Source organism: Argiope bruennichi, chromosome 8 (assembly GCF_947563725.1).
Source record: "Argiope bruennichi chromosome 8, qqArgBrue1.1, whole genome shotgun sequence".
Classification (NCBI taxonomy): Eukaryota; Metazoa; Arthropoda; class Arachnida; order Araneae; family Araneidae; genus Argiope; species Argiope bruennichi.
Genome location: NC_079158.1, coordinates 119,933,591 through 119,940,198, shown reverse-complemented (window position 1 = coordinate 119,940,198; position 6,608 = coordinate 119,933,591).

The window sequence follows — 6,608 nt, the reverse complement described above, 5'->3', positions numbered from 1 at the left end:
TGTTGTTGTTTTTATAGTTGCTTCAATGCAATCAGGATGAAGCGCTTCACCTACTCTACGTCTCACGTATTTTCTACCATCACTACTAAAGAGCGATATTTTAGTCTCATCGCTCCAGATTACTTACTTCCATTGATTTTCTTACCTTTTGCCCACTTAACTCGTTTTTCGCGTTGCTTTTGATTTAAATATGTTTTTTTCCTTGGATTCTAACTTTTAGTCCAAATCCTGATAACCTTCTTCTTATTGTTCTTGAATTTACTGCAATACCCGCTGCATTCATTTCACATCTAATGGCATCTCATGAAATTTTTCTATCTTGAAGGCATTGCCATTTAATTTTTCTGTCGGTAGTAGCACTTGTGTATTTTTTTCGGCCTGGTTTGGCCTTATTTTCCACTGATTTCGTTTTTTCATAACGTAAACAGAACTTTCGTACACCAGGACAAGTCACTGAACCACTAACTTGTCTTGCAATTTCAGCATAAGAGAGGCTATTTTCTCTCAATATGACAATTCGGCATCTTTTTGTAGATGTCCAATCAGTTCTTCTTGTTGGTGACATTGTTTAAAATTAGTTTAATTTAAAAAAATGACTTAAAATATTCAAAAACAGTAATACTCTATTTAATTGTACTAGTATGCATCATTCCGCAAAATATTTCCACAACAATAACTGTTTTACCATCCAAATAACCTGAAGTATAGTTACCTACATTTGATTGGTCCTCATAACAGTGTTTGTGATTGGCAAGTACGCTTTTATTACAAAACACGTCATTATTCACGTAATTGTTAAGTAAAATAAAATTAAAATTGCTCAATATGTTCTCCTTTATTTTCAACAATATGGTCTAATCGGTGAACCATATTTTCTATAGATGACTGGAGTGAGTTTGCCGGAATATTAAGAATTTGGCGCCGACTGTTGTTCTTCAGATCTGGTAGAGATGATGGCCTTTGATGGTAGATATTTCCCTTCAAACAACCCCACAGCGTTCTGCAACAGGGTTATGTCCACCGAGCGAGGAGGCCATACTATTGGGAAATGGCGGCTGATAACTCGTTCTTCTGTGAAATGCTATATTAACAATCACTTTACACGACGATTAATATGAGGTGATGCACCATCCTGCATGAAAATGCTATCTTGAAGGCATCCACGTTGTAGAAGAGTTAGAATTACAAAATCCCTCGACATATCACGGTACCGTTGTCCTGTGATGGAACAGATTTGGATTCCATTTGAAGTTACCTCTTCAAAGCAATACAGTCCAATGATAAAGGTAGCTAGCTGTAAAACCACACCATACTGTCACTTTTTTAGTGCAAAAGTTTTACGGACCTCTAAATCCCCGTTCTGCAACAGATGCACAGACTTGATTCTGTACGGATAAAAATGCAAGATATGCCGTGTAATTTTTCGTACAGTTGAATATGTTATATCCAGAAGACGTGAAACAACTGGCAGACTCACAAAATGACAACTGGCTTCAACGAACGCTGTCGCAACATTTTCGATGCTGGAACGGGATTTTTTTTTCGTCCTCTACCTGGAAGAATGCCAAGGTGCTCAGTTTTTTCAAATTTCTGCATTATCTTGCGTAGGGCACCTGGAGACATTCGATCTCTTCGTATCTGCTTCATACAACGAAATTCCTTTAGAGCTGCTACGGAGTTTTGTTGGTTCTGGTAGAAAAATTTCACCAGTAGCGCTTTTTCTTGCAACGTAGGCATGAAAACAGAGAAGAAACTAATGTTCATGCAGAATCCGCCTTCTTTTCATCCAAAGAAAAATGGTAATAGGTATTCGCTGTAACAGAAATTATGTTTCACATTTTCAATATATGCAAATAAATGCCATTTGTATTACATCTCCATCTATTGGTAAATTTTTGTTTAGTTTTTATAACATGTTTTAGAAAACACGTGGCTGAGAAGAAGAGAATTTTAAAGTTTTAACTTCGCTTTATTTCATTCATATATATATATATATATATATATATATATATATATATATATTCTGGGATTTTTTTTATACGGGGTCTGTATAAAGATTTAAATTTTGTATTTTTTGAAGTTTAATCCCCTGAAAATTTTAATTGATTTCAGAACATTTTGCACCTTTTTTTACGCAACTTTCTAATTTACAGCATATGTCTACGATCAATATTTAAGGATTAAAAGCCGCAGTCAAGGTTTCTGATATATATATATATATATATATGCGCAGTTAGAGAATATAAATTGTGAATTTTAGTATTTTTCTAATAAATATCATTCAGTTCCAAAATTTATGAATTTCTAGAGCAATATATTTTTAGCTAAAAATTATTATCCTCATTTTGTTAAATAGGACTGATCTTTAGTAGTTAGTTATATGGTGCAGTACTATATAATTGACTTATCTCTAGTCGGTCATCAATGTGACACTAGCTCTAGCTTATTTTGAATAAAACCCCATATTTTATAGTGAATATCAACTATTTTGGCTTTCTTTGAATTGTTAAGGGTCAAAATGTGTATATATGTAAAAGAAAATTAAAAAATGAAACACGATATAATTTAAGAAACAATAATTAGGGAGACAAGGCTTATTTCGATTACAAGAATAAGAAGTTACTATTAACTGACTAAGTGAGACAAACATATGAATGAAGATTGTTTAAATGGCATTTTTCTTGCTGAAATACCAAGATTCTGCTAATTTAGACTTATTACTTCAGATGCTTAGCAATATAACTTGTATAGGAAGCAGCATAGAACTCCTCCTTCTGACGACGGTTTTAATAAGTTGTAACTGCAAATAAATAAACAGGATAGCTTAATGCAATGAATTTTGCCTCCACCCTCCACCAAGAATTGCGCGAGGAATTAATGAATTACGGCTTGGTTTCCGAATGGCTAATTCTTTTCGACATTCCGAAAATAGGGTTAGTTTAAACAAGGCAAGAAAAATGAAGCCTATTTTGATGGATGTATGAAAAATACTCTTTATGGTGAATGGATAGATATTAAAATTTAACAAATTTCATATTGTTAATAAAACAAAAATATAATATTAACTTTATTATCTTTTTACATCAATTTAAAATTATATTATGTTTTATTGATCATATTTTGAAATTGCATAGTTAAATTATAATATAATAGCATATGAGCCGTTTATTTTGAAAATGGGGCAAGTTCATTTTTTGTTATTATTGCGAGATATTTAAAGGTCTGCGTTTCAATAAATTTAAAAATATTGGTAAGTATTAATAAATATATTGTTTTATTTTGTGGTACCAGATCATTTAGGTTTATAATCCAATAGTGTTTACAGTGCGGAATAAAAAAATAAATCCATTATAACTAAATGAACGTGTCTACACCTTCAAATTAAAGAATTATTGCAATCATTCATTTAATTGGGAAATAATATTTCAGTTGCATCAGCCTTTTTTTAAGAATAAAAGCAAAATACTATTCAAATTTTTTATAAATATTTATTCATTTGATAAAAAGGGAAACAAAACCAAGAATATTCGAGTAGAAAATATAGCATAACAACAAAAAATTCAGTTTTATTAAGAACTTCAATGAAATTATATATTTCAATTTATACGTAGGTATAATCAATTTGAATTTTATTCAAGATTTAACATTTTTAAAAAATTCATGATGAACTTGAGGTATATCTATATCTATATCTATACTTATAATAAAGCTCAATGTGTGTGTGTGTGTGTGTTGGCCTCTACAGGCCAGGTCATTTGACATAGAGCTATCAAATTTGGTACATGTATACCTTAGAAGTCGGGAATATGCACCTGGGGTCCCTTTTTTTTCAAATTTTAATTAGAATTTTAATTATTAATTAAAAACTAACTTTCCCGCCAAAAAAATCTTCCATTTTCCCCACCGCCAACTTTTCCGCCAAAAAGAAACTTCCATTTTCCCCACCGCCAAATGAGTAAGGCTTCAGTTTCTTTTTTCTCCCAACAGTAATGAGGCTAGGGTTAATATTTTTCGGCGGATTATTTTAAACGATTCTGTTTATTTTCTTAATGTTTTATGCATTTAAAATTAAACATTGTAATTAATCCATGTTTCAGATTCATTCTGAAGTACTTTTGAATTAAAATAACACAGAATAAAGGAAATTAAAAATGTATAATCTGCATAGCGTTACCCGAACTGGCGTAGAAAAATTCACGCATTTGCGTTACCTAACTGGCGAAGAAAATTCACGCATGCGTATTGTTCTGATTGTTGTCATGACAATCACTTTCAACGGATGATTTAAATTATTTTTAGGTTAGTTGCATGCTTTTGTAAGTAAATTGTATTTATGTTAGTTATATATTTTTTGTATATGTGTATAGTTTTAAGTACATCGTTTTTTAAGTAGTTTTTTTTTACCTGTTTTCAATGATTTAAATTATTTTTAGGTTAGTTGCATGCTTTTGTAATTAAATTGTATTTATATTAGTTATATTTATTTTTTGTATATGCTTATAGTTTTAAGTACATCGTTTTTTAAGTAGTTTTTTTAAACCTGTTTTAGACCGATTATTTTAAACGATTCATTTTATTTTCTTAGTGTCTGATGCATTTAAAATTAAACATTGTTAATGAATCGATCTGTTCATGATGAATCTGAGAAAATGTTGTTGACAAATTCTTGAGATATTACATAAATTAAGAAAGATATTCTTTAGTGCCCATAAAGTTTAAACGCTCAGTGACTCTATTATCAGTAATCATATTATTAAAAAAAATGCTTTGTTTCAGTAAAAAATATTATATTAATTGCAGATTAATCATTTACACATTAATTTAAAGCATAAATTCTACGAGGGGTAACAGAAAATGAGAGAGATACATATCACGTTATGACTGAAGGCCTTTATAATATTATGAGTGAATTATATGACTATCAAAATTTGAAGTTTTAAAATATTTTGCTGAAGAATCTATTAAAGTTGGAATTGCATAAAATATTTAATTATTAAAATTTTAGCGAACATTAAGATTGGCGAACCGGCTGGTCGCCAAAGGCGGCTAGTATGGTAATAAATCCATCATATCCTTGTATTTTTGAAATGTAATAAATCTCCTTTTTTCTTACATAAAAGATAATTTTATATTTTTGAAATTACTTGGAATTATTTACCTTCCTCGTTGTGTTTACAAATCGATCATTTAAAATTCAAAATCTCGTTCAATCGGAGTGTTGCTGAACATTTTGTATGGTCCATCCCTTGTAAATCTGATCCAGCATATAGTTAATCAATTCACGGTTTCTCCATCGGTATTTTTTTTTTTTTCTTTTTAAAACTGCTTTTTACAGAGGTTGGGTTGAAAATATGTTTCATTTCATGTACTAAAAATTTATTATGTTTCGACAATTATGTATTACTTTATAGTAATCCTGGGGAATATGCAAAGAACTGGTTTCTGGATTGAATAGTTACTGGATAGTTCCACTCCAAAATCGCGATCGTTCGATAGAAATGAATGTCCTGACAAAAAAGAAATTGTGATCAATGATATTTATTTCATTGTCACTGGACTGAATAATCGGTGATGGAAGTTAACATTACTATCGACACACAAAACTAATATATACTTTTTATTATTTATGAAATAGTGTACAACCACCGATTTTCAATATCAAAAATAAATAAATAGAAACACCCTAGATTTCAGACATGATGTCAAACGGTCACATTTGCTTCACCATGCAACAACCGGAGCTAAATTTTGCCGTAACATATTCGGTCAAATATAATTTCAATCTAAGATGGACTTGCACCACTATCAAAATAAATAGATTTTCAATACCGTTAAGAACTAAAACTTCCATCTCCAAAATACTAGAGTCTAAATATTTTTTTAATATAAATTTTTTACTCATAAAAAGTTTATAACAAGCTTTATTTATAACTGCCATTATCTCCATTTTTTTCAAAAATGGACTTGCCCCACTTTCAAAATAAACGGCTCATATAATATTTTCAAATTATTTTTTAAATATATTGTTCATTGAGATTTTATTGTATGTAGAATTTTAAAATATGTTGTTAATTGAGATTTTATTGTATGTAGAATTTTAAAATATGTTGTTAATTGAGATTTTATTGTATGTAGAATTTTAAAATATGCTCTAATTGAGATTTTATTGCATGCAGAATTTTAAGTTGTGCTCTAAATTGAAATTTGCTTTAATGTTAATAAGACAAGGAAAAATGCTATATATATTACGGTGAGTGTGAATAATCGGTTATTATTAATACTAACCAAACCAGTTAGTATTAATAATAACCGATTATTCACACTTACCGTAGCATATATATATTCATACATACATAAGTATACTGTTTAGATATATAATTCTCTCCTTGTAGGGTTTTTTTTCTTTTTCATTGCATTAATAGGCGCAAAATTTTCCTATTTAATCACCATCAGTTCTAATTACTATAATTTAAAAATTATATTCAACATATATGTGTCTTTCTATTAACCAATTCATTCCGGTTGAACAGAAGATGAAAAGCCACAGATGCTAAGTACTTCCAAGGAACAACCAAATCATTGTAATATTAGACTTCGACTAAATATCA